The sequence below is a fragment of the Cervus canadensis genome, chromosome 4 (genome assembly GCF_019320065.1).
Source record: "Cervus canadensis isolate Bull #8, Minnesota chromosome 4, ASM1932006v1, whole genome shotgun sequence".
Taxonomy (NCBI): domain Eukaryota; kingdom Metazoa; phylum Chordata; class Mammalia; order Artiodactyla; family Cervidae; genus Cervus; species Cervus canadensis.
In genome coordinates this window covers 29,671,219-29,693,684 of record NC_057389.1, presented here as the reverse complement: position 1 = coordinate 29,693,684, position 22,466 = coordinate 29,671,219, and the positions used below count along the sequence as shown (strand labels likewise).

At 44.4% G+C, this 22,466-nt stretch overlaps 1 protein-coding gene across 3 annotated transcripts in view; it reads left to right on the top strand.

Moving 5' to 3' along the window:
- TENM2 (teneurin transmembrane protein 2) overlaps positions 1 to 22,466 on the top strand; it is a 1,360,160-nt gene that overhangs the window by 1,206,251 nt on the left and 131,443 nt on the right. The window lies entirely within an intron of this gene.

Below are 22,466 nucleotides of genomic sequence, written 5' to 3'. Positions count from 1 at the left end.
ATCTCTATATAAGCTTCATGATTGAGAGTATGTCTCTACAGGTCATTTTCTTTGTTAAGAAGTAGTAGTTCTCAACTTTCTTCCATTTTGGTTTCTTTTTTGTCATTATTGTGGTTTGGGGTAGGACAAAACTGGATTCATTATACCAGTTATCCCTTTAATTGAGGAGATGGGAGTGATTGCCCTCTGGCTTTCCACATCTCTTAGACAGTTGGGGTTAGCTTTTTTTTTTTTTTTGCATTTGTTATTCAATTAGGTCAGATCTAGGGTTGATTTCATGCCAAGCCTGGCTGAAGCCACTGGCTGGCATGGACACTCTCAGAGAAGTTTCCATCCAAGCTACTAACTTGTCCCCTTGAACTTACCTTTGATTCTAGCCATTGAGTTGGGGGCCCTCCCATCTGCCCTAACCTCAAGACCCCAAGCGCCTGGAGTAAAAGGCAGGATTATACTCTGGTCCAGGGCTGACTCATGAGAGCAGACTCAGTTTCCCATGCTGTTCATTTGGGTGGTCAAGCAGAGATAAAGTGCTCTTTGCACTTGGTTTCCCCTAATTCCATCTAATTGGGCATTAGATAGGGCAGCGTGCCTATCCAGGCCTTGACCGTAGCACTGGGACCCTGCCGGGACAGTCTGTTGGCAGTGAATTGTTTTTGCAATCTCTCAATGATGCTCCAGATCCCATGCCCCCCTCCCCCCCTGCAGCTGCTTTCATTTACAGTTCCCTGCAGAGTCTGGGGGAAAATTCAGCAGGCTCTCAAGGGAAGGATGCGTACAGCCCAATATCCAGACAGTTTAAAATCATTACCAATAGCTCCTGCTCTTTAGGGGTGCTCCTCTTGAAATCACTTTTGCATGCTTGGTGTGATGTGTATACAGACTCTCCCCCCATGCCTCCATTGCCCTCAGTCTTCCTCCCCAAAAGAGCTCTTGCCAACCAATAACCTTTAGGTGGAAAATTCCACTTTCTCTCAGTTCACACAACCCAGCCTCAACCTCCCCTTTTCCCCCCACCTCACACCTGCCAAGGGTTTAGCATCCCACAGGGATGCCTGCTGGCCTTCTCCATCCTACAACCCATCTCTACTCTGGGAAGAGCTCACATGCTGATGGATTAGAGCGAAGCTTGGAAAACTCTAGGCTGAAGGGGGCCAAATCCAGCCCGCTGCCTGTTTTTCTGTGACTTACGAGCTAAGAATAGTTGTCACATTTTTTTAAGGGTTGAAAGAAAAATATTTCCTGACACATGACAATTATATGAAACTTCAGTTTCAGTGTCCATTATACAAGGTGTTAGTTGAGGGCAGCCCCACCCATGTGTTCGATGTATTGTCAGCTTCTGCACCACTCCTCAGCCTTGAGTAATTGCAGCATGGTCCGTGAAGCCCTTTGCTGTCTGGTGCAAAACATACTGGAAAAAAACCGGCTCACACCTGAATTGGAGAGTTGCACCGGTCTGGGTAGAGAGAGGAAAAAAGAGAAGAGGGTCAGCAACTCACTTTAGGGAAAGGACACCAAATGTGACTTGAAGGACATCAGGGGCCAAGAGAAAGGGGAAGGTCCAGATGTCACAGAGAGTGAGGAGAGAGAAAACAACTGTGGCATGGAAATGTCTCCGTGGTCTTTGAAAATGAGAGGGAAAGATGGTAACTTGAGTCTCATAGAAGATGGTGAGGATGTGGCAGGCAACAGAGCACAGGAGATGATTCTAGTTAGCCCTTTGGGTGGGATGAATTAGAGAAAGGTGTTTTTGCTACTTGAAGCGTTTGGTTCAAGTTTCACATCACCATGAACTCTTGAGAGACAGAGAAAGGTGCAAATTTATACGCCAAGTAAAGGTCCCCCAGTGAAGCTAGTGACATCCCAGGAAGGTTTCTCCTTGAGAATTATGATCTCATGTGACTTCATGAGCTTGCACTACTTAAGTTATAAAGGTCTTTATCACCAGTGTCTGTCCTTGTGAGAAATTAGGGCTCTATGGTTTTCTTAGTAGGATCTGTGCCATCTCCTCATAGATTTATTAATATGTTCACTGGGGCTTTGCTCAAAAAAAGCCAAGCATATCTTGGTTTGGTGAGATTTGCTATTCAAAATCTAGAGGTGTTCGTACACACATAATTGCGCCTTTTGCTTTTCAACCTCTGCCCCTACGGCTGTTTCATGGAGTTTTAGTCTTTTATTTTGAGCAGACACTCCTGTCAATTCACTTTAAGTAAATGCCACAATTTACAAGCCCAGAATCAGTCCTCCTCCTCAGGGATACTGACAGTCAGAAAGGAAAGTGAGGCTCTTTGGTTCCTTTCAAGCACAGCCTCAAATGCTGTGTTTTGAAAATAGAAAATAAATAAGAATGAAACAGCACCTAGTCTACAAAAAAGGCATCGGCAGGTTTGGGGTAAGACAAAGCAGCGGGTGCTTAGAGTGGGGGTACTCTGGGTTGTCTGTGGTTGTTTTCAAAAGGTCATGGTGCAACGGCTTTCTTAGGGTCATTGCAAATAGTCAGCTAAACAGTTCACGTCAGTCCTTGTGTATCACGTGTATGTTGCTGAAGGAAGCAAGAAGATAGATGCTGGGGTTGGGGAGGGGCAGGGATGAGAATGAAAGCACAGCCTCTACAACTCAGTCAAGTGGAATCACCAGAATCTATCCATAGTTGGTCAAATGCATTTCTAGAATTTTTCAACCCAATTACATTTGGATATTTAATACAAATTGCTGAAAATTTAAATACAAGTTATCACATTTCAGCATTAACTGGTAGAGCTAGCTTAATCAATCCTAGGCTAAATTCTACCAAGCAATGAACTTACTTTGCCTCTAACAAGTTAAAAACAGAGGCTAGCTAAAATCTACAGAATTGCATTGATGAGAAATAGGTACTGAATCCAGATCAACTGCAATTCCTGTATATCTTTGGAATATATTAGCAGTATTTGAATAGACGGCAGTTTACGCATATGAATAAATCGGAAAGCACATTGTGTGGTTAGAATAGTTTCATTCTTTAAGCATAATCCTAAAATGGGTTGTTTTTCCTATCACCTGCCACCCCTCCCCTGCCTGCCTGTTATTAATACTGAAGATTTAACCTCAGAAGTCCATTCAAAATCTATAACACCAGGGCATAAAGGGACCATAGAATAGGTCAGAAGTGTCTGTGAGCTAGAGTAGAGTCAGATAAACATCTCTTATAAAAAAAATAAAGTAAATGTTAACATGTTTTGCAAACAGAATAGTGGGGCAAAATAGAGGGAGAGACCAATGTTCTTATTACCGGAGATTGCAAGAGGAAAGCAAAATGCTAATTGAAGATAGTCACTATTATCTCTTGAATGTCAGCTGTCCAGACACCCACTCTAAATAATACAAGCTAACATGTGCACAGAATAAACCCATCGACACTAGGCTCCAACCCTACGTGAACTCTTTGATATCTGGGTAGCAAGCAATGTCTATAATGGTTATTCTAGCCTGTTTATTTTGTCTATGTGGTCCTGACCTCCAACTGCATTTCAGAATCATGAGGACTGGATTCCCAGAACCATGTGGGGCTGAATAACCTGCCCCTGGAACACAAGTCACATCAGTTTTCTTTTCCCTTGATCGCACTGGGGCCCTTCTATTTTTCCTCTTTAATTGGTTGGGGAAAGAACTAGGTTCTTGCGATGTTAATAAGGAAAATGAATCTTTACCCAAGGTAAAACCAGCCGTGCGAAAATCTGATGTGCTGATTAAGTGATTGTCACCAGGAATAGACAGGGTCACAGTCCAGGAGGCAGAGAACTTCGGCGCTACAGGGAGCGGTCGGGACGGAGACGACTGTCGAAATGAACCAACTTCAGACCAGTACAGCTGCTTCTGCATCTCATTCCAGCTTCATTCTAGTTGTAGAAGCTTCTTTTTTTCTTGTAGCTATTATCCTTCAACATTTGCGCTTTCATGGCTCTACAATGAGATATCAAGTTGAGATAAAATTTGCCACTGTGGAGCCGTCCTTCCTACAGGATCTGTGGCAGCAGCTAATTCTCTGATTCGCGCATTAACCTGTTCCTCCTGGAGCCCTTCTTGGAACCTATCCTAGGATCTCCCATCTTTTTTGAAGTGAAAACCTAAAGTGACGATTGTTTACCACTTAAGACTACGGATAGCAGAGAGGAGAAGGTTCCTCCGCTGATTTTTTTTCCCCCTACACATTGGCCAAAATGTGAGCCTTTTCACTGAAGATCAGGAATCACCACGTGCCCAGAAGTTGTCTCTGAGCCTGTTCAGGCAGTCTGCCCAGGTTTCCTACCCAAACTCAGAACAAGAGCCTGGTGGCTGTGGTTATGGGAACCCATTTTCAGCTCACTGTAAAAAGTGGAATAAAATGAAAGGAAAAAAAAAAAGAAGAAGAAAACTGCCTTACAAGTAGTGAGATGTGTTGCTGAAAGTGTTTACTCTCTTGGCCTAGATGTTGAAGAGGAGCTTTTGGGGGGAAGGTAGTCACAAAGTTCCCACTAGTTTTATAGCTCAACTATCCTCTAGTTTAAATGGAAACTTTCTTTTATATTACTTCCTCTGTGATTTAGTAATATATGCCCCAGCAGAAAAGGAGTTTCCATCAAAAAAGAAAAGAGGCAAAGAAGTCTTGGAATTTTAGATCTGGGAGGAGACAGTGAGTTGGAGCATTCCTTGTACCATCCCCTTCATATTTCAGAGGGTCCCCTTGATGTACTGTTGTGTGGCCCACAGGGACAAGGCCAGACCCAACAAGGAGATAGCATGATACAAGGAGTTACTGCCTTCATAAAAGCAAAGAACTAAAAACAGCTCTGAACTCTTAGAACAGAGTGAGCGTTAGCGTAAGAAAGATTCCAGATTCTAAAGAAAGGAAAACATCAAAGAGTAGGAGCTATGGAAAAACTGAGCTGCACGCCCTGAGTGTATGTAATGAGGACTTGGTCGCTTCAACTTTTACAGAGAATCAGCATTTCTTCCAAGTCTATGGTTCTTGGGTTCACAGTATGCACTCAAGACTTTATATTAAAGGGAAAGGAAACCCAAAGAGGGCCCCAGAGCAATGAATTCCGTAAGATGTTCGTGGTGGACATTTTCTCATCACTTGCTCTCTGATTCATCACGGTGTCATGAAGAATAAATTGACAGAGGAGATCTGTGTTCTAGGCTTGGCTGTGCCTTGAACGTTCTGGGTGCCCTTGAGAAGTCACCCAACCTTCTGGCCTCAGTTTCTTCCTGAGACCAGTGAGGGGGTCGACTACATCACTGTCCATAAACATGATATGCTTTCTGTTGGTGTGCAAGTATATTTTACTGACTGGTTATGCATGGCTGTTGAAAAAGAAGTATTAGGAAAACCATAACTAGCTCATCAAACTCACGATTATACGGGCGTTATTGCTTAGGGATGTGGCAGAAGCAGGTAGTGATATTAGGCCTGAGTAAATTTGTAAAAAAATATTAAGTAAATAACAGTGCAGATATTGCAAATATCACAAATTCAATATGTGATTGACTGGATTTAGAACACACTTGGATGAGGTGATCTCTAAGGACCTGTCCATCTCCAGAAATTTATTACTTTTGATGCAAATGTATGTGCATCAAATGGAATGGTCCATTTCAGCACAATCAAATCTTTCTCTTCTCTAAGGTCAGGGAGGGTCTCCAGGTAGATTCCCATAATACATGCTTTACATTAAAGGGATAGATATAGCAGAGTGTTGGTTTCAGTGATGACACATGGTCGAATTGTTGAAGTCAGTGCTGCTTTTTATTAGTCTGTCTGAGTATCTGCTCACCTCAGTCCCAATTTATATCTGGTTTACCTAGAGAATCCTTCTGGGCATTAAAAAACTTCCTTACATGGTTTATATTTATGTTTCTTTAAAAAACTTCTTTACTGAAGTATAGTTGATTTCCAGTGTTATGTTAATTTCTGCTGTGCAGCAAAGTGATTCAGTTATATACACATATATATATGTATATATTCCTTTTTAAATTCTTTTCCATTCTGGTTTATCACAGGGTATTGAATATAGTTCTCTGTGCTATGCAGTAGGACCTCGTTGTTTATCCATTCTATATAAATTAATACCCTAAGTCAACTCACCTCAGCCTCCCACTCCATTCCCTTCCCCCAACCTCTGACCCCTTTGCAACCACCAGTCTGATCTCTACGTCTGTGAGTCTGTTTCTGTTTCATAGATAGGTTCATTTGTGTGATATTTTAGATTCCCTCATATAAGTGATATCATACATTATTTGTCTTTCTCTTTCTTAGTTACTAAATATGATAATCCCTGGTTGTGTCCATTTTGCTGCAAATGGCATTATCTCATTCTTCTCACGGCTGAGTAGTATCCTGTTGTATATTTGCACCATATCTTCTTTATCCATTCATCTGTCCATGGACGTTTGGGTTGCTTCCATATCTTGGCTATTGTGAATAGTGCTGCTATGAACATAGGGATGCATGAATCTTTTTGAATTATAGTTTTGTCTGAATATATGCTCAGGAGTGGAATTGCTGGATGATACCGTAGTTCTATTTTTAGTTTTCAAGGAATCTCCATATTGTTTACCACAATAGCTGCACCATCTTGTATTCCCACCAACAGTGTAGGAGAGTTCCCTTTTCTCCCCACCTCTCCAACATTTGCTAATGGTTTCTTGTAGAGTTTTTCATGATGGCCATTCTGAATGGTGTGAAGTGGTACATCACAGTAGTTTTGCTTTGCATTTCTCTAATAATTAGTGATGTTGAGCATCTTTTCATGTGCCTATTGGTCATCTGTATTTTATCTTTGGATACATTTGTGTTTCTTAATAAAAATAAGGTAGTGTTAGTAGAGGTCCATCTGACTATAGCCACTTCACTTGGTTTGGGGGCAATGCAAAGGTGATGATGAAGTGCTTAAGACAGAGTCTTTTGGTGACTAAGATCAAATCCTAGCAAATTTCCCAACCTCTGTATGCTTCAGTTTCATTGTTTATAAAAGAATAATGAATACGACCTTCCTCATTGGGTTATATGTAAAGTCATTGGCACAGCACCTGTCATAATGTAAGAGCCAAGGAAATATGAGCTAACGTCATCATCATTTGCCATCATCACCATCCTTACCTAGTACCAATGAGCACAAGGGAGGATTATCAAAATCAACTTCCCTTTAAGACATTTCTGCTACCTTCAATCTCCCTCTCACGCATCTGCCTCCAATCCATCAAGCAGTTAGCAGCATGTCGAACATAGCAGCTACCCACTATCCATTTCCCAAACAAAGGTTTGTTCTGTAACTTGCTGGCATCTGGTTTTAACAGACAAGGTGCCTCTCTTACCTGGAATTGAACCTGCTTATTTTTAGCAAACAGCCCAGTTATTCAAACATGAAATCAAATATCTGAATATCCTATGTTAATACAGCCTGATTGTGAAATTGGAGTTTGCTATTTTCAACCAGTTTCTCCAACTAGATCTCTTGGACATATCCTGGGAAAGTCAAGAGAGCTATAAGACTTTAATTTTAATTCTGGGTTTCCTTTATTCCCATAAGTATAGTTCAAAAGGAAAAAAAAAAAAACTTTTCGCCTGAAATATTAGTTTGGAGTTCTGTTATTATTTGAAGAGGATAAAACTTCAATTCTTTAAGCTAGCATTTCTCCTACTAGGGACCACAGACATATTCTTGAGGCCTTTGGTAGGAATCTGTTCTCCTTTAAAAAGAAATCTGATATTTCTCACATTTAAAGATGCTGCCAGGTCAGTGTGTCTTAGAACACCTTTCCTGGTCTCACCTTCATTCTTACTCGTGACTCTTGGGTTCCAAGATTCTATTTGCCTGGCTCTGTTCATCCCAGAATAATCTAGGAGCCTAAACTCTGACTCAGTTGAGTAGCACACATGGTTTTCTCAGAGACAAGATTCTCACTGGTTGTCTGTCTCTTTTCAGCCCAATTAACCCCCAGGCTGCAATTGCTTGACTCCTTGGAGCATAACCCAGGGGTTGGACATGGAGATTCTTTGCAATTCCTTGGTTCATCTCCTGGGTCATCAGGAGTCATACAGGGTATCCCAGATGTTTATGGAAGAAACAAATTCTGCATTTTCTCCCAAGTTGCCTGGCTAATGGGGTTCACTTTTACACTAACCCACTTCTTTTCTAGCACTCCATTTCACAAACTCTTATTAAAAGACTTGCTTTTATTGCTTTTGAAAAATATGGTACCATCATTTTGAAAACCCTCCGGTCAAAATCAGGGATTACTGCTCTCTTCCTCCATCCTTTCCACTGTGCATTTCTGTGTATCATTATAATCAGACCCACAGAGGACATCATACCATTGACCATCTCTGAGCCTTTCCTTTCGTGAGTAATAAAGAAAGAAACCTCACGAAACAGGGGTAAGGAGAAAGTTGAATATTTTATCATAAACATTCTTGTGATAATTAGAATGGATTAAATTACAAGAGAAAATGCATTTAGTTAATCTTTCCTCTAATTAAAAAAGTATCCCTGGTTTTAAGTAAAGTGTTTGTTTTTAAAAAAAAAACATATTCTCATTGTAATCAGTAAGGGTGGGGAGGCCTGCTTGGTCCTTAGTGATAGGCTTCAGCAGTCTGCAAAGTAATTAAAAGCTACCAGCCACTGTTTTTTCGATGATTAAGATTCTTCAGAAGCCTACTCAATGTTTTCCCATAGCTTTCACAGCAGGATTCTCCATAACAGACCTTATTCTGTGGTCTGTGGTGACAGTACCCTCTTTCTGTGCCCAGATGGTTGAAGATGTGGTTGACTCCCCTTGGTCAGCAAGTGTCAAATGTGAAGAATAATTCAAGAGAGGTTTATATACTTTTCCAAGTGAGCTGGGGTAAGAGTCAAAATGAGACCAGTAGGTGAATGCGACATGCATGAAATAGAACAGGGTCACAGTCTAGCCCTTCATATGTTCTTTTCCAAGACTGGCAGACCCCACACTGCCCCGGGCCCTACAAGTCTATCTCACAAATAAGGAATCCTTCACATTAGTTCTCCATCATGGTTCATCCCAACTGCAAAACTCACTCCCCACTCTTAGCCGAAACATTTCTAGAGTGTGTCTCATGTGCTCATCTTTAGCCCATTCAGATTCTGCTAGCTCAAGGCGCCTCCATGAGGCTGCCTACAAAATTTAGTTAAGGGGAGCCCTACAGCTTCCCCTACTGCCAGGGGTGTGCCAGCCGGCAGCCACAGCACCCACTCTACTGAAGCCCTGCTGTGTTTACACCCATTTCCCACCCTGGGGAACTTTATCAGCTGCTAACACGTTACTTTCAGAGAACAGCACTTCTTTCTTTGCCCACTGCCCCTCTCCTATATGTCAAGGTTTTGACCCAGGGCTGGGCTATAGAACAGACCATGGGATCCTTTCTGTTTCCTCACCTGCATTCGTCCTTCTGCAGACCCAGGTGCACTGGGACATGCTCACACATTCTTTATCTTTTTTTTATTATCTATATTTTATTTTATTTTACTGGAGGATAGTTACTTAACAATATTGTGATGACTTTTGCCATATATCAATATGAATTGGCCATAGGTATACATGTGTCCTTCCATCCTGAACCCCCCTCCCACCTCCCTCCCCACCCTATCCCTCTAGGTTGTCATAGTACACCAGTTTTGGGTGCCCTGCTTCATACATCAAACTTGCCCTGACTATCTATTTAACGTATGGTAATATTTATGTTTCAATTCTATTCTCTCAAATCATCCCTCCCTCTCCTCCCACTGAATCCAAAAGTCTGTTCTTTATGTCTGTGTCTCCTTTGCTGCTCTGTACGTAGGAGTGTTGTATAGATTGCATGTATATGTGTTAATATACAGTATTTGTCTTTCTCTTTCTGAACTTTCTTCACTCTGTGTAATAGGCTCTAGGTTCATTCACCTCATTAAAACTGATTCAGATGTGTTCCTTTTTTATAGCTGAGTAATATTCCATTGTGTATATGTACCACAACTTCCTTATCCATTCATCTGCCAATGGACATCTAGGTTGCATCCATGTCCTAGCTGTTGTAAATAGTGCTGCAGTGAACATTGGGGTACATGTGTCTTTTTCCATTCTGGTTTCCTTGGAGTATTTGCCCAGTAGTGGGACTGCTGGGTTGTATGGTAGTTTTATTCCTAGTCTTTTAAGGAATCTCCATATGGTGCTCCATAGTGGTTGTATCAGTTTGCCTTCCCAACAACAGTCACATGTTCTTTAAACAGGCCAGAGAGCTCTGAATCCCAGTTTACCCTTAAGACCTCTGCCATCTACACAACCAGATCTTAAGGGCGGCTTCCATTTTCCGCCTGCTCAGCTGCCAGTCAGAAATCCCTGTGGCCTCCCGCCTCCCTCATAATCATGCACCAGGAGAACTGCTTCCATATCCCCTAGACTGCAGATTTTCAGCAGTTTCTGGCACAGCTCTTTGAGGTCATGTGTTCTAATCCTTCATGATATCCAGCATCACACAGCCCAAACTGTACATCACAAAAACTACGTCCTGCCAGACCCCAGAGAAAGGAAGGGTTAAGGAATGTTCTAGAGACAGAAAGCCACATACAATCGCCGTCCAGGAGAAATTAAAATTGCAGAGGATCCTGGTCCACAAATTCCAAGTTCAGCCGCAGCAGCACCTGGTCAAATTAGCAATGAAGTTGGATAGAGCCTAGCCCAGCAGCGTCATCTGTCTAAAGTGGTAGGCAGAGTGATGGGCTCTGATAAGTGTGAATTGCATTTATTTATTTTTTAAATTATGCTTTAACTTCAAGAGAGCTTGCCAGATAGCTCTGTCTCATTTAGAAACAGCATCTGCTGCGGGTGGGACCCCCAAAGATCATAAAACAATCACCTCAAAAACACAGAGGAAACATTTGTATCTGATTTGATTTCAACAGGTTAGCAAGCTATCAATCACTGGTCACACTACTCCACCCAAGACACACTCTGTCTAATGACACAAAATTTACAAGTGGTGGCTTAGCTTTGCAAGAGAGCATCCTGGCAATAGACAGTGGGATTGTTTCTCTACATGAGGTGTATGTGAGCCCAGGAAGCCCAGATGTTGCTGGTGATAGCAACTCCTGTGAATAAGGAGAGAGATTGAAGATGTTGGAGGCAGTGAGAGAGACTCGCTTTTTTCTATTAATCCAGGGAATGCAGGCAAGTGGAGTTGGGTCCCCAAAGCCTGCTGCTATCAACTTCTCCCCATACTTTGAATATGAACCGATTTAACTTTTTATTTTCATTTAATGGAGCCAAGAAAGATCTGTATCTGTTCACTTACAGACCTACTCTCTGGGGGCCTGATACAGGAAATGTTATCATATCATAGAAAAGCCTAGTGCCGAAAACAGTCTACCCAGAATTAAATAGCTCAAAACACAAAATATGCATCAACACCCACTCCAGACTCTCAATGGCGCCCATGTTCTGTCTGTAGACTGTACCGTCTTCCCTATCTGCTACGTATGAACATTTATCGTCAGAGCTTTTGTACTCTGGTCTTCGTGCATCCGCAGGGTGGGGCTGGTGTCAGGAAACGCGTGTGCTGCGCTAAGTCACTTCAGTAGTGTCAGACTCCCTGTGACCCCATGGACCATAGCCCGTCAGGCTTTTCTGTCCTTGGGACACTCCAGGCAAGCATACTGGAGTGGGTTGCCCTGCCCTCCTCCGGGGGATCTCCCCGACCCAGGGATTGAACCCGAGTCTCCTATGTCTCCTGCATTGGCAGGTGGGTTCTTTACCACTCATGCCACCTGGGAACTGTGTAGCAAAAGGATTTAATGTATGAATCAAACGGGCTTAGCTTCAAATCCTTTGCACATTGGGTGACTTTGGCAATTTCTGTATCTTCGGTAAGTCTCAGTTTTTCCCTTCTGTAAATTATAATTAATAATAGCCATGCCCAGCTGTGGTGGGGACTTCACTTATAGCTGAAGTCCTTAACACAGTGCTTGAAATTCCATCAGTGCTGACCTAACAATCATGAACAGCACATCTTTGAGCCTTGGCTGTCATTTCCCCACTGGGTCTTCATGGAGGGAGCAGTTAAGAAAGCAGTAGGCACAGGACACAACCATGCATGGAATGGAGAGGCCAGGGTACTAGACCTTGTGTGTCAAGCTAGATGTCTGGGCCCCTCCTCTGACTTCACTTTTGCAGAAGGAGCTCTTCGGAATACCTGGATTCTGTTCCTTTAAGAAAGGAGAAGCCTGGGAGCTCACGTAAAGCAGGGAGGGAGGTATAAATGGCCCAGGATGGGCCTGACTGCCAGCTGCAGAAACATGGGTGTTAAACGAGAGAGACACCTGTATCATTGCATGCCACGTCTGGGCTCTCCTCCTCCTCTCTCTGGTTCTAGCTGAGCAATGGCACCTACATTCATTCATTCATCACAAAACACTTATGAAGCACCTACTGTGTGCTGGCTGTAGCACACACCCCCTCCCCTCCTCCGTGTGAGCCCTGGGGCAGCAGGAAACAGAGGTGACTTGCACAGGGGCTGGTGACTGCTTGAGGAGCTCTAGACCTCCCCTGCCTTTTCGACTGCATGAGACTTCGCTGTTTTCTAACTTGGGACACCTCTCCTGGTGTTTCTGTCAATAGTTTTTGGTTGACTTTTCAACCCCATCCCTTCCCCAGGCTCACAGCTTCCCAAGGAGATCAGTGTAAGCACAGAAGCCCGTCTACTTCAAATGGTAGCTTAAATTCATTTGTAACACAATGTAATTACATAAAAGGAAGCAGTCAGGTATCAAACTGTGTGGATACACACAAATGACTCCCTCATAAGTGTTAATATTTCCAACAACGGAAGACATTTAGTTAAATCAAATGAAGATGGCAACTCATTAAAATTTGATTTTCCCTCCTATCCTTTTTTATCTTTTAATCCTCTGTGTATGGCACGGCTTGTTCCGTTAAATAACACTCATTAATTAAATCTCATCATCTCCTCTCTGTATCTATATTTTTATTTATTAGGAAAACCTTCAGACACTTATAATCTAATTTAGTTGGATTACTGCTTGGACATCTCTAAGTAAAAGAACTATGGAGTTTTCAGGTGGAATTACTGGCTAGAGGAGGGGGCAGGAGAAACCAAGTTCTCTCCCTGGTTCCCCCTGGCAGAAGCTGGTAGACAGGCCTCTCCTCTGTTGGGGGACTTGGCCTAGATTTGGAGAATGAGCACACCACACATTCCACATCTTTGTTGGCTATGGGAAGGGAAGGGAGGGCAGAATCTGCAAAAGAAGTTATGAACTCAAACATCCCTATGTGAATGAAGCACGACCAGTGTAAGTAAGTGCATTAAATAGGGTGTAAGATGGTAGGGAGTGGGAATAATCTGGAAAGCAGAGGCCCCATCTATGAAAGACAGACACAACCCACCACTAGCCGACTGCTGCCATGTAGAAACAGAAGTTTAGTTTTGCCAAATTTTTCCAGTTCTTCAATAGAAGCCAGAGATCCAAAGGGGCAGGCATACCCTCCCAAAGTTTAAATGTTGGCAAGCAATTAAAAATTTATAAAAATTCCATCTAGGCCATTCAGACAAGACTGGGGGCCAAATGGGGCCCCATCTGGGGCCCCTGATACCTCCAGTGCAAGGTGAGTAGTGAAGAAGGAAACCTCATTTGTCCAGATTGAGACTGGGACAGCTTCGGCTACTTGTTTTGATACCCCAACTCTCCTGTTGACTGGTGTAAGCTGATAGGAAGTCTGGTTACCATGACACAATGGTGATACTCTGCACTTACATGGTGAATTTTCTCCAAGGAGCTCAAAAGACTTTGTGTTGCCTCAGTCAACCTCACAACAAACCCGTGAGGCTGGCAGGAGGCCTTGCCCCCAGATGCACAGTGAGCAGCATCAGAAAGAACTGGACACAGGCAGCTAGGCTGACTCATTGGTTTCAGGCCAGAGTCTATACAGTTGGCAGACATAGCATTTGAGAAGCATGGACAGGGTTTCCATTACTGCCTCCTGTGCTGTCTGCTTGGCTTATTTTCTTTGCATCTGCTCCAGTTGACAGCACAGCCCCAAATGTCAACAGTATAGGCCAGCCGAGCCAGGAACTAATTTCTGTCGTGTGTATGAGTGTGTCCACGTCTGTGTGTGCATGCATGTGTGTGTGCCCATCTGACTTCTCTGCAGGCCCAGCATGGTACATCTGCCCCCATTACAACACACCCCTGCATCGGCCATTGGTCTAATGCCATGCTCTGAAATGCTCCTTTTGCAAAAGCTCAAGACCTAGACATTCGTAGTAGGTGTCTTCAGGAATCTGTATATCTGTTTTAACTAGCAGTGCCTGAATAATTCATGTTGCTTGGGGCCCCTCTGTCCCTTTCTCTTCCTCAGTCTGATAGACTTGAGGAGAAGTCTTTCTCTTACAGAGCTGCCATGCATGCCCTCTCTTTGGCCCCAGTGGATTAGTGGGAATGGCCATGTAAAATACGGACAAGGGCAGGAACAAAGATCTTCTTGCCTTGGGGAGAACAGCCAAGAAAGTCACACTGCCCAGCAGTGATTGGAGCTCTGTCACTGTTACCACTTCCCCTCTATGACGAGTTGGATTCAAGGGCTTTCTATATAATCCCCCTACTCAGCCCCTTCCCCTTGGCTTCTTGGGCATATGTGCTGTCTGTCCTGGTCTACTCAGGGGAATTCCTTGGGCTTTACAGGCGTGACCCAGAGAGAAGACTCCAGTACAGCAGTGTAAACCTATTGATCTTTACCCCAGGACAGCAGAGCACAAGTATCCTACATTTTCTAGATTGCCTTGCTCTTCCCTCCAAATTGTCTCAGATCGTGCTACTGATTCCTGGGAACAGTTCCCAGCATGATGCTCTATGACAGTCATTCACACTCTGCATGTGAGCATGCCGTGAACATCCTTCAGAGGCAGATGCAAAACCAGAGAATCACCTGGCCTTTTTCAAATGCATGTGTTGGGGGGATAACCAGACTTATTGACACTGGAACTACAAAGGCTGTCATACCCACCAGCTTCCCATCCGATCCTGCAAATCAGGAGACTCTTCATTAGGGTCAAAGGAAGCTTGCCTTTTCCAGGGATGAAAACTTCCAAAGATCTTACAGAAAAGCAGTGGAAACCCCTCCTCAATCTAGTCTGAACCACAATTGATTGTGCCTCCTGAATCAACCATAGTATTTTAGCTCATCCTGTAGCTCAAATCAATATTGAATATGTTTCAAGTATGTAAATTAAGAGAATGATTTCTTTATATGCCCGACTCCAGCTGCATATATGAAGAAGTGGCTTTTTTGCTGCCTTGGGAGAAATGGACTTGTGCTTTCCACGTGGCTGTTCAGAATGGAAGCTTTCAAAGTTCAGCCAGAACTGCTCTTTATCTCCATTCATTATGCCTCTCAAAGTATCATACAGACAAAACGTCATTTGTACCTTGCAAACATATATGCGCATATGCATTTGAGGGAGTTCCGGGGGCACCCTGCTGGGGACAATTCTGTCTTCATAGCCTCAGGGTGACATTCTAGAAAGTCAGAATAGGGTGGCCACTGGCATCCTCAGTGTTGCAATATCTGGTAAAGCCCAAATTGCCCTGATGCTGGGAAAGATTGAAGGCAGAAGTGGGTGACAGAGGATGAGATGTTAGATGGCATCACTGACTTGATGGACATGAGTTTCAGTAAGCTCTGGGAGTTTGTGGTGGACAGGGAAGCCTGGCATGCTGCAATCCATGGGGTCACAAAGACTTAGCGGCTGGACAACAACAGTGTGCAAAATGCTAGATCAGGTGACCCTCGAGATTTATCTGCTGGCAAATTCAGGCCTACCTGACTGAACTGGCCTTCATGTTAAATTTGCTCTTGAATGCAAACAGATTCAGGGAGGCTCAAGAGGCCAGATGCACTGGTCGACATGGAGTTCAGTCACTGGAGATTTAGCTCCCAGCCTCACTGAGGTTTTGGGAGAAGCTGGAGTGAAATTCCAGGTTGAATTAAATACCTGGTGGGACCAAAAGGTCACTTCAGTGCATCTCAGCGATCCCAGCTTCCTGGGACAGCTTTACCTTGACATGTAAATTTCCACATTCATCACCAGTGAGGTTTGGTTACTCTAAGCAATGCAACCTTAAAATATTTTCTGAGCAGTAAAGGCAAATGGTTGCAGTGTTATAAAGTCCTGTCTTGTAGGAGACATTAAAATGTTATGCAGCGAGGTAAAAAGCCACAAGCCAAGACTTTGAGGGAGAGGAGGCAGAGTCCCTGAAAGCAGCAAGAGGCTGACACAGAAAGTAAGGTGTTAAAGCCAGCCAGGAGTGACTTCAGAATCTAGAAATGCCCATTGCTGGTGCTGGGTGGGGGGGAGGGGTTGCTTTTCATTTGTTTTTCCTCCCTGGCTGGGACTTCATCCCTTTCTGTTAAAACTCTTGACAGTGGCTCCTAAGAAAGGTGATCTCTGGCGGTGCCAATTCCTTGGGTTTGGCCAACCCTGGCACCCAGCAGCAAAAGTGCTGCCCAGATAGAGCCTAAATGACCCCCTGCCCTGAGTAAGAATACAGCAGGTGCTCTGTACGTGCTAACTGGCTTGTGATGCCCTGGGAAGGACCCTCTGGGCCACCTCAGCTCTGAGGAGAAAAGTTGGGAGCAAAGAGTAAAAGGCCACTGTGAGCACTGTGCTTCTTAGCTGCCAACAAAAGCCCATTTTTCCAAAGTCAGGAGCTGGATGGGAAGAAGGAACAGCCAAGGGCGTGACAGAAGCAGAGGGAATGCAGGGCTCCTCCTGAGTTGGGAGCTTGAAGGCTTGAACACAGGGAATGCTGGCCTGTCATCTAGTGCATATGTTCAAAATGGCGCAGGAACACCCCCAATGGAGTGAAAAATGGTTCCTTGGGAGGATGTGAAGAAAATCTTACCCTTTATTGAATCAGATTCACAGGGAAGGAGGCAGTAACCTAAAAAGGTTGAGAGATACTCATCTGGTGGAAGAGATGACTAATTATTTTCTAGAACTTCAGTAGAGGCAGCCTCAAGTATCTTTACTGAAGACATCGTGGCTTGGGACACCTTCTTCCAACTCATGTTTCTGTGTTTACCACCCCCCACCAGCAGACTCAGACTTACACCAAATCCGTTTGGGCTGAAATAAGGAGATGGGCCAAAATAATTGATGTTGTATATGTTCTGAACTTACGGATTGACTTTTTGGATGATAATAAGAGCTAATAGTTATTGAGTGTTGACCGATAACACTTTGCCAAGGCCAGTGCCAAATTCTAAACATAACCTTCTCTCATCGAATCCTCACACCAGTTTTGTTAGGTGGAAACTGTTGTCATCAGCAGGGCTTCCCAGATGGCGCTAGTGGTAAAGAACCCGCCTGCCAGTGCAGGAGACATAGGAGATCTGGGTTCGATCCCTGGGTTGGGAAGATCCCCTGGAGGAGGCCATGGCAACCCACTCCAGTATTCTTGCCTGGAGAATCCCATGGACAGAGGATCCTGGTGGACTACAGTCCATGAGGTCACAAAGAGTCACACACGGCTGAGGCGATTTAGCATGCACACACGTGGTCATCAGCATTGTACAGGTGAGAAAATTGGCTCAGAGAGGTGCAATAGTCCGTGTGTTACCTGGCACAGACAAGGGAAGTTGAGTTCTAAATCCAGGACTACTTGACAAAGACCAGGTGTACTATTGTACTGTCTTGATCACCTGCTTTGACCCCAGGTAATTGCAACAAGAGGGTTACTTTGGAGACCAGAGCTGAAATCAGAAATATATGGGCACCAGAGAGCCACCCTCACCTCCTGTTAAAGTCACCGCCTGCCATAGTATCTCTTTGGTGATAAGGGACTGCTCCCCCATTAGTAGGCTTTGGGGTTCTCTGGTTTACCAGCACCCCCCAGCCAAAGAGTTCCCTGACTTAGAATCCGAAAATGACTGACTACTCTTCAGCCTAGGTATCGTAGGTCAGCTCCCCTAAATTTAAGTTGACTTTCTATCAGAGTTCACATTTCCGCTAACTTTTCATTAAATTAATTATTCAAAACAATTCAGAGTTAGCATTCTCACAGCAACTGTAACTCTGCCATGACTATATTAAGGTGTAAATTGAGCAGCATGTTTCGCAATAAAGTTAATTTTACATTCACCAGAGAACTGAGTTGTAGTTGCTGTGGGAACCATCATTTTGAATCTTGACTTTGGGGGCATTTAAATTCTCAACCACAGCATTGCACTCCGTAGTGTATGCTACTTGGAGCTTCATCTGCTCCACCCCTTGGCCAGTCTACCCTGAACTTGAAAGTCCTGTCAGAGACTAGCATAGCAGCCTTCTGGTTTTCTCAGCCTTATTCATGCTAGTATCAATGACACTGCACAGAGAAATTGCCAAGAAACCAAAATGGTTCCCATTTTATCCCTGCAATGTTTTGGAGAGGTGACTTTCCTTGGAAGCACAGTCAGGGAGAGGTACCAAGTCTCAGGCAATGTCAACTAAAGCAGGCGATGCCATTGCCTTTGTGTGGAGGCAGGAGTCTCATCCAAGGGTATTTTCGGCTCTGCGCTGTATTATTCAGTACACACAGGGTGACCTCTGAAAGCTCCAAGTCCTCGCACGTGCCATTAATCATGCAGACATGCACAGCCATACATCAGAACTTATTGGAGCTCCGGAAAAGCTAAACAACATTTCCCAGAGCCCCATAAAACCCAAGCATCTCTAAATCAAGACGCATTGCAGAGCCTCTCTAAAAGGTACGTTCAGCAGAACTGGAATAGAACTCAGGCTGAGTCCTGGCAGTATAGAATTGGTGACATGCGCCAGGGTAAAGTCAGAGGCTTGTTTGGGAGAGGGAGGGAGACTCGGAGATGGTTAGAGACGTGAGCATTCCGTCTACAAGAATTATCGATTTTTGTAGCTTTATTGGAAAAATCAGTCATGCTTTCTGCCTCCTGGGGATTGCTCGGCGGCAGTTTGGGAGTGTGAGTGTGGAAACCCGGCAGGTTAGCAGCCGAGTAGCAGCTCCTGTTCAGCATTCAATTATCCATTTAGCGAAAATGTGACTTAGCAGAAACATACTGCTGTTTTGCATGTTTAAAATGTATCTGAAAAGGAGGAATTTTTTTTGTTTCTCTGTGAGTGAGAGGATTTCCAAGAGGTATCTCTTGCCTTCATAAGGGCACAATTATTATGCAAAACTGAAGACTGGCACCTAACAATAGCAGGGGCCAGATTGTTAGAATTCTGTACTTTCAGAAAACAAGCTTCCTTATTCCTTATACTGTAGCACACATACTTGCACCTCTTCATAGGGACGTCCTACAAAATTGGTATAAAAAGACCCAGTCAAGAGCAGCATCCTTCCCCCGAGTCTTTGATCAGCTGTGTATTAAGAAAAGGACTAGAACACTACCTGCAAGTAAGAGTTTCAAAGTACAGGATATGGTCAGGACAATTAGGAGGACAGTGTTACCGGGGTCACAAGGATGGGGAGGGATGAATGAAGAACGTGCTGGATTCGTGAGTGAAGGGGGTGATGGGAGATGCCACGCCAGCCAGAGGAGAGAAAGGAGGTGAAAAGTGGAGGGGAGATTGGAGTGTCTTTATTGTCTCTGTACCAGGCAGAAAGTAGCAGAAAACAAGATAAAATATGGCTATTGTGTGAGGTTATTTGATATACAGCGTTCTGAGAGCAAGTCTTTAGAGGTTTTAGAGAGATTGTTTGGTAGGGAAAGCTTGAAATAGATTAATAAATATAAATATAGATAAGTAGATAATGGATAAATGATGAATGAAAAGGTAAATGATAGATAGATAAGTAAGTATTAGTCACTCAGTCACGTCCAACTCTTTGCGACCCCATGGACGGTAGCCCACCAGGGTCCTCTGTCTGTGAAATTCTCCAGGCAAGAATACTGGAGTGGGTTGCCATTTCCTTCTCCAGGGGATCTTCCCAATGCAGGGATCGAACCCCAGTCACCTGCATTTCGGGCAGATTGTTTACCGTCTGAGCCACCAGGGAAGCCTTAGATAGATAGGTATTAGATAGGTGGATATAGCTTTAGTGTGTTTGAATGCCACAATTCAGATTTGTCCAGCTGATCTATAAGGATAAGCAGAATGCAAAGGGATTTAAAGTCCAGGAGCACTAAACTGGGAGGATGCCTGGGGGTGATCCAAGGAGACCTTAATGCCAAGAAGAACTAGACAAAGCTGGCAGAATACATACAGCCTGTGGTCTGAAGTCATTATGTTAAGAAAGTCGGGAATCTTATTTGCTGGAGCTGTTCTATGTTAGACTGTCAATTTTGACCCTCGGGACCAAGGCTGAGAAACCCCATGGTTCTCTGCTCTCCTCCACCCATGCTGCTCTTTCCCTCAGCCTCTCCTGATTGTCTTTAATAAGGAAAAGCAACTTGGAGATGAGGGCAGGATCACAGCAGAATCCAGCCTCCTTAATCCTATTTGTTTGCTAACTCCCAGCTGAGGAATTGAATTTATTTACATCAATCAGAGCACTATTTTATGAACAGCGTGTCTTATCCTCTGCTTCCGTGTCCCCCCGAGACTTTCCTTTTGGAGGGATGTGTAGGGAACCTTAAACTCGTAAAGATTAGCCAGGCCACACTGAGCCACCCCTGTACCCTGCCTGAGCCACCGCCGTGGTTACCAAGACGGGTCCTAAGGCTTCCACCTGGCCAGCCTCCCAGGTTCTGCCCGTGCCCCATCCCTGTGTTCTCCTTACACAAAGAGATGCCCTAAAACTTCATCAGATCAGGCCACTCACTACTCAGAATATCTCAATAGCTCTTTTCGCTCAGAGTAGAGCCACCGTCCTCACAGTACACTGTCCTGCGTGACCTGGCCTTGTCCCCACACTGTCTCCTTGTTCACTCACTCCAGCCACATCAGCCACCTTGCTATTCCTCCAACACCCCAGGCACTCCATGCCTCAGGGCCTTTCACCTGCAGTTTCCTCTGCCTGGATTCCCGTCCCCTCAGATAATGGCGTGACTCTTTCCCTCCCCTCCTGTAGGATTTTCACTCAGATATCACCTCATCAGTGAGGACTTCTCTGACCACCTCAAACATAACAGCAATCCCCATCACATACCACCCCCATCACAATCCCCCCTCTCTGTTTTATTTTTTCCCCTAGCAATTATCACCATCAGACATGCCATATTAATTTCTTGTTTCCTATGAGTTTCCATCTAGTAGAATGTAAGATCTTTAAGAATGAGACTTTGTCTCTTTCATTTACTACTGTATATTCTGTGCCTAGAACGTACCCCAGCATTTGGTAGATACTCAGCAAACACTGGAGCTTCCCTGTTGGCTTGGACAGTAAAGAATCGGCCTGCAGTGCAGGAGATGCAGGTTTGATCCCTGGGTTGGGAAGATCCTCTGGAGAAGGAAATGGCAACCCACCAGTATTCTTGCCTGGGAAATTCCATGGACAAAGAAACCTGATGGGCTACAGTCCATGGGATCGCAAAGAGCCGGACATGGTTTTGAGACTACACCACCACCACCACAGCATATACTGACGGAATGAATGAAAGAACAAACTCATGAATGTATTCTAGAAGTTGCCACACTGTGTCACCCTGTACTTGTTTGATGTTGGACTGGGATTGCTCCCGTAGAAGTCCTTTCACTCCCTGAGTCCCACATGATAAACTCATCAAGAGCGAGAGGTAGAACAGGAGACCAAGGGCATCACTCTTGACTGGGGACCACCAAGTCTCTCAAGCAGGTCATCACGGTGTGGCTCTACCGGCAGGATCCTCATGGCGCACTCTCTGATTCTCATCTTACAACAGAGTGGGTCAGTCTCCAGACTGACACCCTCACACTGCCCTAAACCACCTACAAACCCAAGATTGTTGTTCAGTCACTAAAGTCGTGTCCAACTCTCTGTGACCCCATGGACTGCAGCATGCCAGGCTTCCCTGTCCTTCACCACGTCCCGGAGTTTGCTCACGCTCATGTGCATGGAGTCAGCGATGCCGTCCAGCCATCACCTCCTCTGTCACCCCCTTCTCTTCCTGCCTTCAGTCTCTCCCAGCATCGGGGCCTTCTCCAAAAATCCAAGATGGCCATTGATTCATCCACAGTAAGGAAAACCTACATCTACTTCTCAGAGTACTCACTCCCTCAAAGGAAATCTATGTGGGAAAGGAAGTTAAGATCACAAGATCGCTGGGGAAGCAAGGAGTCAAAGCAAGGAGTGTGCTATTCTGACGCCACCTTCTCCCCATGGAATCCGACCTGGTTAGAGGGAAGAAAAGTGTGTGGGTTCAGAGTTGGACGGGCCTGGGTGCAAACCCTCAAGCCATAATTTTCAGTGATTCTGACCTGGGGCAAGTTTGTTAACCTCTCTGAGCTTCAGATTATCCAACCACAAATGATGATAATAATTCATACTTTATATTGTCCT